This window comes from Trichosurus vulpecula, chromosome 1 (genome assembly GCF_011100635.1).
Source record: "Trichosurus vulpecula isolate mTriVul1 chromosome 1, mTriVul1.pri, whole genome shotgun sequence".
NCBI lineage: Eukaryota > Metazoa > Chordata > Mammalia > Diprotodontia > Phalangeridae > Trichosurus > Trichosurus vulpecula.
The window spans coordinates 172,617,329-172,631,077 of record NC_050573.1 but is presented as its reverse complement, the minus strand read 5'-3'; positions in this window follow the sequence as shown (position 1 = coordinate 172,631,077).

The window sequence follows — 13,749 nt, the reverse complement described above, 5'->3', positions numbered from 1 at the left end:
GGCATCTTTAATGTCTGACCAAGCTCTAAACATTCCATAGCACCTGCTTCTGCCACCTTCATGGCCGTTGGAACAAATTGTTCTCATCTGCTCAATCTGCCGGGGAAAATCTTGATATGCTTGGGGTAGACATTCCCCCAACTCACCTTTGGGATTGAGGTCTATTGGTTATCCTCAACCTGGTTTAGCCCATTGGTTTTACCAGGTGTGGCTGCTGTACATGTTACAGCTTCTTGGAGCCAATAGTGAGAGTTAGGTGGCAGGTGGACGTCAAAGGTAGATGAGCTCAGCAAGACCTCACACTAGAAGTGCTAGTCCTCCTGGAACACTCCAAATACCTCACCAAGAGCTATCACCAAATAGCTATTTAATAATCTCAGACATTTATGTAGCGTTTTAGAAGTTACAAAGCACTTTATCAAAATGATCTCATTTGATATGGGAAATCTTGCCTCAAAAAATCTTTAGAACTTCCTTATTGGCAAACACTATATCATAGAATGTGATAGAAAGAGCAGGTGATATTTGTATAAGGTATTTCCTTTGACTAATTTCTATGTTATCTATTTACCCATGTAATCCTGAACAAATCTTAATGAGCCTCAGTTTCCTCATCTGTTATTGGACCAAAAGGCCTCTAAGATTTCTTACACCTCTAAATCTGTATTGTTTTGGTATTGTTTATATTGTATTGGTATTGTTTATATTACTCTATATGAAAAGTTAAAGCTTTTGCTTAGGTATGTGACTCTAGGTGTAAATTAATCATCATTTGGGGACAAGTATAAATATTCCCCCATGACATAGCATCTTAAAAAATTTGTTGTTTAAGTTACATTTAAGAAATGGTTCACTGGTTAAGTGTAGGCTTGTTATTTCAGAACATCTCTGAAGTATCACTCTTAGATACAAAAAGAGTCCTATTACTTTAGCAGAAATTTTTACTTTATTCAGTAGGTAATGGGGAGCCACTGAAGTTATTTGAGTAGATGAATCATCAAACCAACACATTAAGATTATTTGTGCATGAGTGTGGAGGACAGATTGGAGGTGGGATAGACTAGAGAAACAAAATACAAAATACTCTTAGATACAAAATATAAAAATACGAAATACTATATACCATAGGGAAGGCATTTCCCTGGGGGGTGGGGTGGGGTGGGGTGGGAAGTTGTGTAACAAGCAAAATTCATTGGTTTCATTCCCCACTTCCCTTTTCAGCCCCTCTCATTCTGTCTGGTGCTGCCTTCTCTCAGTACCTAGTACCCTCATACTGTCACCTGATTGTCTAAAGCATCTCATTAGAAATCTTAATTTGATTGCCCTCTCTGTGCAGTGGCTCAAGTTCTGAAGCTTTTCTGACTTCCGTCAAACTGTGATTTTCCTGTGCCACATTCTCTCAGAGTCCTGCACCAACAAACTATTCTCTGGGAAAATAATCTAATTAAGTATTAGACTGTCTCTCTTAGCTCCCCACTCCCCATCTTATAGATAATAATAATATGGAGGGTGTGACCAGGAGGAGGGGTCAAAGTTAACAAAGTTAAAAGAGGAAGCCTTTGTTCTGGTCAGATAATGTGTCCTTAAAGGGTGTCGTCACATTAAGAGTCCCATTGCTTTAGGCTTCATCTTTAAAAGACCCAGAACTGGAGAAAGTTGAGAGAATCCAGAGCTGAGATAGATTAAGAAAGTAGCAATCTGAAGCAGCATAGACTTCAGTTTCCGGAGCTCCCTTCCTACACACACGCGTGCACACACACACACACACACACACACACACAGGCCAAGCCCAACTGGAGAACATTGGAGAGAAGGAACCCTATGGCCCCAGGAGAAGAAAGAATCGTGGGGAAGGAATTGTACGTGCTAAAGATGGCAGCAACTTGAAGCAGTGTTAGAAGGGCAAGCTGAAAATTCCTAGACCAAGCCCTTTGGATACATAGGAGATGTTGCTGGAGGAAGTTTCCTCCTCTTTGAATCCTATAGCAGAAATTTATACTTTATTCTTAATAGGTAATGGAGCGCCACTGAAGTTTTTTGAGTAGATGAATGACCAAATCAGTACATTAAGATTATTTGTGCATGAGTGTGGAGGACAGATTGGAGGTGGAATGGACTAGAGATACAAACACCAGTTAAGAAGTTATTGCTATAACCTAGGCAAGAACAGCTAAGGCCTAGAACTAGGGTGGGAGATGAGGTGTTGGATATGAGAGCATTCTCTAGGAATTGAAATTTTAGATCACTTCCTGGATAGAATGTAAACTCCTTGATATCAGGAATTGGTTTTTTTTTTTTTTGTTTGCTTGTTTTTTTAAAATAGGTTCTTATATAAAGGTTTTAATTTAATTGACCCTAGAAGGTTATTTCGGAGATACTTTTGGGGAGGATAGGGAGGCCTTACCAGCAAGAGTCCCACCCTGATTATATGGTACAAATAACTTTGAGCAATGTACTTCATGTTTCTGAGACTCCTTTTCTTTATCTTTAAAATGTGGGGGTTATATTATCTGTATGAACTTGGTCAGGTCACTTAACTGTCTTGTGCCTCAGCTAAGCTGTGAAATGAAGGAATTGGGAGGAATAATACTAATATGGCACCTCCTATATGCCAAGTACTCTGCTAAGCACATTTTACAAATATGTTTTTTGATCCTCACAAGAACGCTGTGAGGTAGATGCTATTTTATCCCCATTTTGCAGTTGAGAATACTGAGGCACACAGAGGTTAAATGAATTCGGGTCTTCCTAACTCTAGGCCCACTCCTCTTTCTACTACACCATTAGCTGCCTTGATGAGATGGTTGGACCAGAAAACCTCCAAAGTCCTTTTCTTCTCTAGATCTATGATCCTACATGATCTCTGTTGTGTCTTCTAGGCCTAACATTCTAGGATTCTGTGATTTAATATTCCTTCTTGGCACAGTGAGAGATACTATAAAGGCAATGTGCTCTATTTTCTTGTACATGCCTAGAGACCTACTTCTTGTGACTTTTAGTAGTTTGCACATAATAGACGGTCAGTAAGTATTTATTAATGCTGGGGTGTATGGGGTGTTCATGGAAGATGAGCACCTCTGGTGTGAGGGCCTGCTGAGTCCTTTTCAGGGCTGCTTATCTACCTTTGGTGTCCTACCCTGCCAGCCAACTCTCACTCATGGTTCCAAGAAGCTGTAGCATGGGTAGTAGCCACACCCAAGCAAAACTAACTATTAAACCTGGTTGAGGGTAACAGACAGGCCTCAGACCCGTTGGTGAGTTAGTGGAATGTCTACCTCAAGACTTTCTTTGGCAGAATAGCAGATGAGAACAATTTGTTCCAACAGCCATGAAGGTGACTGAAGTAGGCGATGTGGAACATTTAGAGCTTGGTCAGACCTCTGAGACCACAAGGTCATCCACTACACCCTGGGCCATCGCCAGTCATCTTGACTTCTGTCCTGCCCCTGGACTTTGATGACTCAGGAGGAGAGAGCAAGGCTGATGACTTCCTGCAGCTCTGCCTCATTTAAATCCAATTCACGAGCAAGTCAAACCATCACTCTGTGATGTCATTGGTCCTCTTCCAAAAAACAAAGGATGAACAACAATTAATTAATTGTCCTGGTAATTGGTTCCTAAAAAACAGGGACTGTCTTTTGCCTTTCTCTGTATCCCCAGCACTTAGCACAGTGCTTGGCACATAACACTTATTGATCAGGGCTGACTAACTGAGGCAAATGGATTCATACAAATTTAGTCAAACATCTTTTGTTTGTTTTTTTACTACTTTAGTTTCAACTTGAGAAAAGAAATGAGACCACATTATCGCAGCTCTTAACTGATTTTATAACAGCAGCTTATATGTCTGTGGTTGATTAACTATTGCATGGGTATGAATACCACCGTCTGTTTGGTAATTTGTGTTCTACAGATCATTGAACTGGAAGGTGTCTGGTATATTTGTTCAAGTACTACTCACTAGTTTAACTAGAGTAAATGTGACCCAATGTAGAAACTCAAAGGTGAAACATTTCATTTCTTTCTAAAGTATATACCACCGCCCCATGACAGATTTTAAATTTGGAACTTCCTGCTCTATCTGGTTGTCTAAATCATAACATAATTTATGAAGACGAAACTGGTTTCATATTAAAAAAAACAAAAACAAAACAGCCTAGTGATTGCAGCCTTGGATTTCGAGTTGGGACCTGAATGTAGGAAAGACTTTGATCACTGTATGTAAATAAAATTTTCAAACTGGAAAGGAACTTAGGGGTTATCTAATCTAGTGCCCCCATTTTATAGATGAAGAAACTGATGTACTCAGATTTATCTCTGTTTCTGTGACAATGTCTCTATGAGGCCAAGAAGTTTGATTGCTTAGCTGAATAAATGAATAAAAAAAATTACTTCAGAGATTTCAGAGATTCAGGAAACAAAACAAAAAAATTACTAACCACTTACTATGGGCAAAACATCATGCTAAGAGCTAGGAGAATATAAGTAGTCAAGAGAGCCAGTCTTGCTCTTAAGGAGCCCACATTCTAATGGGGAAAACAACATATATAGGAGGTTTTAGTTGCAAGTCAGATGGAAAGGCCCCATAGTCTTTAGGCTGCCAGGTAAACTCATATCTCTTCTTGAATGTCATTCCCGTTGGTAAAACTCATTTCTGATATTGACCTATTTGATAGTGCTAAGGACTTTTGTGTTGAGAACTTTCTTTTTTGGGTGTTTAGTAGATGTGGCTACTAAGAAGGTGGGTGTTGCAGCACCTTCAGACTCAGTTGCCAAATGATGGACATCTAGACATCTCTATAAGAGTTGTTTGCCTGAATGATAGGGAGGGAAGTGGGGGAAGGGAGGAGTGGGAGCAGAATTGCTATTCTCAACCCTCTTGAATAGTTCTAAATATGCAAATATTCATTATTATGTAAATCAAATGCCCAGATGCTTGACTGATCTTTTCTATAGTGTTTTGGAAATTTGTAATTATTTGCATTCCTTCAAATTATTTTCCTCCATAGAGAGGATTAATGTTTCTATGTAGGAGTCATGTAGGAGTGTTTGTTGGACCAGGAAGGGCAAGGTACTCATGGAATAAGACTGTTAGGATGAGTCATCCAATGTGCTGATAGCCAGAACAAGGATTGAGAGCAGATATAAAATAGGGGAATATTACATATAGGATTTCCCCAAAGACTTAGTGAAGTTTGAAGATATTAAAGTTTAAAGTAGGTTATACGGGTGGATTTTGTAGACTGCTTGCCAATTTTCTAGGTAAAGATTGACAACAGATACAAGTTATAAGCTACTCCTCACCCTATGGTAAGATTTTCAAAAATGAGAAGTTGAGGAACCAAGTCCATAATTTCATTTGACGGGAGCAGTATCTCATATGCATGGATTCAGGTGAAGATGGTTATGGTGTGAACAGAGAGGAGGGGGCAGATATGAGATGTCGAAGTAAAATTAACAAGACTTGGTCAAAACTGATTTAGATAGGGGAGAGGGTGTGAGGGCAGAGCTGAAGTGAAAGTTTGTCGTGTAGGACAAGAATTGAACTTATTCTTTGTGGTTCCAGGTGGGCAGGACTAAAATCACTGGGCAGAAGTTACTTAAACATACTCAATTGAAGAAAAAAAAACCAAACAGCTATAGTTAGAGATGTCTAACAATGGAATGAGGGTTTTGTGAAGTAATGAGTTTCCTGTCACTACAAATATTCAAGCAGTGAATGACCCTCTTTCAGAGATGCTGTAGTAATTATTCCTAAAAGGCAGCGTGACCCCAAATGTCTTAGATTATGAATCTCTTAGATTATGAACCCTCAGATTATGAATCTATAATTATAGCTCACAGTTATAAAGTGCTTAGTTTATAAAGTGCTTCTCTCTCAATAATCTTGGTCTGGGCATGTGATTTCATTAGTGTGGAGGCTCCCTCCATTCACTCAGTTTAGGAACTCATCTATAACTAAGACTCTTCTAGAGTTACTTCAACTTTTTTTTTTAAAAAACTCCTAATACATGTTGAGACTGTAATTCACTATTTCATCAGTGTATGGAAGTCCTGGTGTGGAAAGTGCCCTCCACTGATACACATTAGCAAATCATTTATAAGTTAAAGTTTTAAGGAGTTACCTGGGAAAAGTATTTTTTTAAAAATAGTTACCTAGGGGTACTTAGATGTTATAGGTAGACTTGCCCAAGGTCACACACTTTATATGTAAAGGACAGGAAATGACCCAGTCTTCTTGACTCCATGACCCAGGTTGATTCTCAGTTTCCTGACTCTCCTAATGACTTTTTAAAATTTTTTGGATTACACTGATAGTTTCATTACTAGAGGGAACTCTCTCTACCAATTAGTATCTGCTATTTATATATTATATATGATATTTATTCAGTCAATTCAGTTGTGTCCGAGTCTTCATAACCCCATTTGGAGTTTTATTGGCAATGATACTAGAGTGGATGTGCCATTTCCTTCTCTAGCTCATCTTACAGGTGAGAAAACTGAGGCTGGTAGGGTTAAGTGACTTGCTCAGGGTCACCCAGCTAGTAAGTGTCTGAGGCTGGATTTGAACTCATGTCTTCCTGATTCTAGGCCCTGCTCTACCCTCTATCCATTGTGCCACCTAGCTCTGTGTGTGTGTGTGTGTGTGTGTGTGTGTGTGTGTGTGTGTGTGTGTAGTGTGCAATTAATAGTATTCGATAGTTGACTCAAGCACTGAGGATGTAAATGGCTTGTCTAGGGTCATATAGTCCATATGAATACCACCTCTGGGTGGCTCTTAAATCTGGGTCTTCCTGATTTCAAAGTTGGCATTATTAGCCCTACTTTCCAGAGGAGGAAACTGAGATTCAGAAAAGTGGGACTAGGGGCAGCTAAGTGGCCCAGTGAGTAGAGCACTGGCCCTGGAGTCAGGAGGACCTGAGTTCAAATTCGACCTCAGACACTTGACATGCTTCCTAGCTGTGTGACCTTGGGCAAGTCACTTAACCCCAAATGCCCTGCCTTTTCCCCTCCAAAAAAAAAAGTGGGACTAGAATCTTGGTCTTTTATCTTCAAGATGAGCTTCCCTTCCCAATGTTCTATGTCGCTGCTCTGTGATCCTAAACATTTGCATCACAGGTGTGTGATAGACTCATTAAGTTTTAAAGAATCAGGCAGTTTTTACCCCCAAATTGCCTCTCTTTGGTATTAAAAGTTATATACTTCTAACTTGCCAGACATTTGGGGTCATGCTGCCTTTTAGGACAAATGACTTTCTGCTTCCTAATTAAACACATTGTGCATTCAGTACGTTGTACTGAAAGGATAAAATGTGTAATACTTGAAAAACTGGCACAAAGCTACACAGGTTAAGGGGTCAGTGGTGTACAGTCTGGATCAAGGATAGGGAACCTCTAGGTCCTCAAGTGTGGCCCTTTGACTGAATCCAAACTTCATAGAACAAATCTCCTTAATAAAAGGATTTGTTCTGTAAACTTGGACTCAACAGGCTGAACTCAAGGACCTAGAAGACCACATGTGGCCTTGAGGCTGCAGGTTCCCCACCCCTGGACCCTAAGCATCATCATTCATCCCACTCCAAATACAGAAACATATATGGTGGGAACATGTGAGTACTTCCTGTTCATTTGGTGGAGAAGAACCCTTTTATTTCCAGGGAATTATTTTTGCAATATCCCAACCTACTTTACCTGATGATTTCTAATAATTGCTATTTCCAGGGCATCATGTGTACAAATAGCATTCATTACTCAAAATAGTGTGAATTATTCTTACATGGTGCTTATAGCATCCTCTATATATTTCTTTCAACTAGAAATATTCTTTTTAAAAAAATAATATTTTCCCTGATACATGTAAAGATAATTTTTAACATCCTTTTTATTTTTTTAAATTTCAAGTTCCAGATTTTCTTTCTGACTCCCTTATCTTCCTGAGGTAAGCAATTTGTTATAGGTTATATATGTTCAATTTAGCAAAACATATTACCATATTAGTCACATTGTGAAAGAAGACACAGACCCAAAGGGAAAAAACCATGAATAAAAAATACATGCTTCAATATGCATTCAGACTCCATTAGTTCTTTTTCTGGATGTGGATAGCGCTTTTTCATCATGAGTCCTTTGGAATTGTCTTAGATCATTGTATTGCTGAGAATAGCTATGTCATTCACAGTTGATCATTATACGGTGTTGTAGTTACTGTGTACAATGTTCTCCTGGTTCTGCTCACTTCATTTTGCATCAGTTCATATATGTTACTTGTGAACTGAAAATGGCAAAATTAGGAAAATGAGATATCTAATGTTTCAGTGCTTTCCCCACTTTTAGATGTGTAGAACCCCCACAGAAACCCTTGTTGGGCAAAGAGAGATACCTCAGGCAGTAACCAACCTTTGGTCTGTTGTGTTTAATTTTTTGGCAGATGTACAAAACAGCCAGTTACAGGGTTTCAGTATTAAGCTGCCAAGCAACTTTATGGGGAAAGCCTTGGTAGGAGCACCTTCTGCTGAGATATTTAAAATGAGAATGCCCCAAACACTAACAACTCTCCCACAGAGAACTGTTTTATATTGTATGGGAAATAACTGACAACAAGTCAGGGAAATTACAGACTATCCATTCACCATGGACTTCTAAAAAGATCACCTGAAAGATGTTAAGAAACATAAATAGTTTTGAAGAGACTGCGGCAAGATGAGCATGCTAATACACCGCTGGTGTAGATGTGTATAGACAGGTTAACTGTTCTGAAATTATTTGAGAAAAAGAACTAAATTATTTGTACTTTTTGACTGGGCATATACCCCAAAGAGGTCAAGGACAGAAAGAAAAGGCCTATATGTATCTAAACATTCATAACACACATTTTTTTGTGATAACAGAAAACTGGAAATAAAGTTGGTGCCCATCAGTTGGGAAATGGCTGAATGAATTCTGGTATATGAAGGTATATTATTGTGCCATAAGGAAAGATGAACATATTATCATAGATCTAAAGTTCGAAGGGATCTCACAGGCCATCTAATCTAGTCCAGCCCTTTTATTTTACAAAAGAGAAAACTGAAGCCTGGGAAAATAAAATGGCTTGTCCTAGGTCGCAGTTAATCAGAAACAGGATTTGAAACCATGTTCTCTGACCGCCGTGCTCTGTCTCCAATATGACACATGTGGAGAACATAGGAAAATGTATCAGAGAATCATAGATGTAGAGCAAGAAACGGCCTTAGAGTCCATCTAATCCAACCACTTTATCTTCCAGATAAGGAAATTGAGTTTTTGTCAATCAATAAACATTTATTAAGTGCCTGTGTGCCAGGAACTGTCCAGGATACATCTTAAACTCAACACATCCAAAACTGAACTCATCTTTCTTCCCAAACCCTCCCTCTTCCTAAACTTCCCTGTTACTGTCGAGGGCATCATCTGCCCAGTCCCTTGGGTGCCATCCTTGACTCTCTACTATCTCTCACTGCTCATATCCAATATGTTGCCAGGGCCTGTTGATTTTACCTTTGCAACATTTGGACTATTGCAATAGCCTGCTGGTGGGTCTGCCTTCTTTAAATCTCTCCCCTACTTCAAGTCTCATCCTCTATTCAGCTGTCAAAAGAATTTTCTTAAAACATAGGTTTGACCATGTCACTATATCCTCCTCCCCAACTCAATAAACTTCAGTGGCTCCCTATTACCTCCAGTATAAATCTTCTTTGGCTTTCAAAGCCCTTGGTAATCTATTCCCTTGCTCTCTCTACCCAACCTTTTCTATCTTACGCCTTATACTATTCCTATCACCCTCCCTCCACACCCCACCATGGACTCCTCAATCCAGTGACACTGACTTCCCTGCTGTTCCTTGAACAAGACACTCCAGCTGTGGGCTCCAGGGATTTCTGTTTAACTATCTCCCATGCCTGGTATGTTCCCCCTCCTCATCTTTGTCTCCTGACTTCTCTGTCTTCCTTCATGTCTCAGCTAAAATCTCACCTTCTACTGGAAGCCTTTCCCAGTTAACTCTAGTGCTTTCCCTCTGTTGATTACTTCCTTTTAATCCCGCATGTAGCTTTTGCACATCGTTGTTTTCCTGTTGTCTCCTCCATTAAATTGTCAGCTCCTCACACAGTAGGAGCTTAATAAATACTTACCAATGAAGGGAGGCAAACACAGCCTCAGGGAGCTCACAATCTCACCGGGAAGACAATATGCAAACCTGTATCTGTTATAGCTCCAATAATGTAAATTAAAATTTTTATATCGTTACCATCATTATCCTTTCCCCTCTTCTACTTTCTTACTCTTCTAAGTCTATTCATTGCCTTCTACATGACTGGAAGTCATTTGATTCTTCCCTTACCTACTTTGTTTTAGTTTTACTGCCCTCCCCACTCAGTGGTTGGCCAATCCATTGTCATTCTTCCAGCTCCTCCAGAATATTTTATCTTTCTGGCATTTGCAGGCAGCCCTGAGGAACCTCAATCACTTACCTCTTTTGTTTCTCCTTGAGTCCTGATGGAGAAAGTACTAATTCTGTGTTAATGGGGTCTACTACAAATGTATGTTTTCTGTTTTCACCTGGGCTTCATTGTGATCTTTTTATTCATCTCTTGAGACCCAGTAAGGCACAGTGGGTTGAGGGTTGTTTTTAGAGTAGTCAGGAAGACTTGGATTCATACCTTGTGTCTGACACATATGGCTTTATGATTATGGGGAAGTCATTAAATTTCTCAGTGAGCTAGGCAAGTATCTGTAGGCTATATATACTACAGGGGAGTTACCAGTCTTTATTGATGGAGAGAGTATCCATACCAGAAGTGCCCCACACCTAGAAGTCACAGGGCTGGATCAACATTTACTACAATAGTATTACATACTTTCTCCATTCTTTTCAAATGACTTTGGCTCCAGTGTCATAAAAAAAAGAAAAAAAAAGATTGAGGCCATCTATAATGTTTTACCTCAACTCCCCTCCTCCACATCTCAAAGTTTCTTTGTCTTCATGTATGAAGTCCCTCATCTTTCCTGTTTCAGGTCTTCGTTCTTGTCAAAGCTAACCCTTCAACCTGTGACCTTGATTCCATCCTCTCTTATCTACTCTGGGACTTTGTTCACTTGGCCATCTACTTTCTATTTCACATTCAGTAGCTCTTTCTCCTCTTCCTACAAACATGCTCAGTTCTCATCTGTCCTAAAAAAACCCCCAAACTCCTGAGCCTGTTATCCCTCCAAACTATTATCCTATACTGCTCTTCCTCCTTATTTCTAAATGTCAAGAAAGAAAAGCCTATATTCATTCTTTCCACATCCTCACTATTCCCACTCACATTTAAGTCCCTTGTAATTTACATAGCTCCACTTCAATTGCTCTTTCCAAAGTCACTGTGAGCTCCTTATTGCTAAATCCAATGACCCTTTTTTCATTTCTCATTCTCCTTGACCTCTCTGCTAAATTTGCCATTGTTGGCTACTACCACTTTCTTGATATCCTTTTTCCCCTTGGTTTCTGGGATACACGTTCTCATAGTTTTTATGCTGTTTAATCTCTACTTTTTGTTTGTTTCACAGGATTGAAATTGGTCTCATTGCCTCAGGTCTTTCCCCAATCCAATCCATCCTTTACATAACTGCCATAGTCTTTTGTTATAAAGCACACGTCTAACCATGTAAGTATCTTAGGAAACTCCAGTGTCTCTCTATTGACCGTAGCGTCAAATAAAAACTCCTTTGTCTGGCATTTTAAACCCTTCACAATCTGACTTCAACTTGTCTTTCCAGTTAGAGCACACATTCCTCCCTTTTGCACAGACTATAGTCCAGGCAAAATGGCTGTCTTATCCTTCACCACAGGTGACACTACATCGCCCACTTGTATGCCTCACTAGAATGAACTTCGTCCACATTTTTGCCTCATGAATCCCTGCTTTCAAGACTTCACAGGCACCACCTCCTTTCTATAAGAAGTCTTTCCTGCCAAAATTGTCGTGTATCTTTTGTATAAACCTATATATACATACATATTTTTCTCTATAGGTGCCCACTTGCTAGAGTGTAAGCACCTCAAGGGCAGATACTGTATCATTTTTGTCTTTGTATCAGTAGTATCGAGCAGAGTATCTGGCACATAGCAGGTGTTTCATTGTTATTTGTTGATTAATTCACAGATTTTAGAGAACAATTTTGAGGCAGCATACAATAATTCAAGACTTTAAGAATCTGTAATACCATTTGTGTTTGGGTACCCTTTGCATATATCTAAACCAAACCCCCCACAACTCTCAGAACAGGGTTTAATGATGTACCATGGCTAAATATTTATCAACATGTCTCTAGCAATCTGGTAGGGAGCCTTTCTAAACTTAGCTTGGATACACACATATATTTAGTTGCCAAGACTGTATTTGATGGTTTCTAGCATGGTAGCATCTGTCAGAGGTTTACCTCAAGATTGCAGAGAGTATCTAGTTTGAGGCATGCAATAGCTTATAAGATGATGATATATATTATTTTTTAAAAAAAATTTATTCATTTATTTTTACTTTACAACATTCAGTACAAGCTTTTGAGTTCCAAATTTTCTCTCCTTCCCTCTCCTTGCCCCTCCCTAAGATGGTACCCAATCTGATATAGGCTCTACATATACATTCACATTAAACATATTTTCACATTAGTCATGTTGCGAAGAAGAATTATAACCAATGGAATGAACCACGAGAAAGGAGAAGCAAAATAAAACAAAACAAAAAAGAGAGAGCAAAGAGTATGCCTTGATCTGCATTCAGACTCCATAATTCTTTCTCTGGATGTGGATAGCATTTTCCAATGACGGATATTGTGACACCCACTTTACAGATGAGAAATTTTATTCTTGGGTTAAATAACTTAACTATGTTATATAGCTAGCAATTTTCAGAAGTGTATTTGAACCCATGTTTTCCTGACTTTTAAGCTCAGTGTTCTGGCCACTATACCAAGGCTTTCTCATGATGAAGCCCTGGAAAAGTTAGAAATAGTGTGCTGTTGATGTGGTGTGCCATTGTTGAGGGAATATTACTGTCCATTATGTTTTCAGATCTAATTACTTCTAGGATTGCCTCTTCTTCAAAATCATCCAAGAAAGATTAATCGTGGCTGTCCTCCTTGCATATTTTCCTAACATCAGAGATTATAGCGTGTTCTAAATGCATTGACAATGGCACAATAGATAGAGCACTGGGCCTGGAGTCAGGAAAACTCATCTTCCTGAGTTCAAATCTGGCCTCAGACACTTTGTAGCTGTGTGACTCTGAGTAAGTCACTTAACCCTGTTTGCCTCATTTCCTTATCTGTAAAATGAGCTGGAGAAGAAATGGCAAACCACCCCAGTATCTTTGCCAAGAAAACCCCAAATGGGGTCATGAAGAGTCAGATATGACTGAAAACCGAGTGAACAACAACATTGAATACAAAGTCCTGTGAAAGCCAGGTCAGAATTAAAGGCAAATACTAAAGTGTATAAATGGGTTCTGGTAAATCAATCATCCTAAGCTTTTTGAATTAATTTTTAAAAATTAATACCATTTTAGAGCCATTAGTTGAAAATAACATTTTCCCACAGCAATACCCTGGCCTACTTGCCAGGTCATGTCTTGTGCATAGGCAAAATAGGCAGGTGTTTATGTGGTGTGATGAAAGATCTCAAAAGGCTTCGCTTGCCCCTACATATTTTTTTAAAATACCTTTTGTTGAAGCATTTTGATTTGACCCAGCAGAG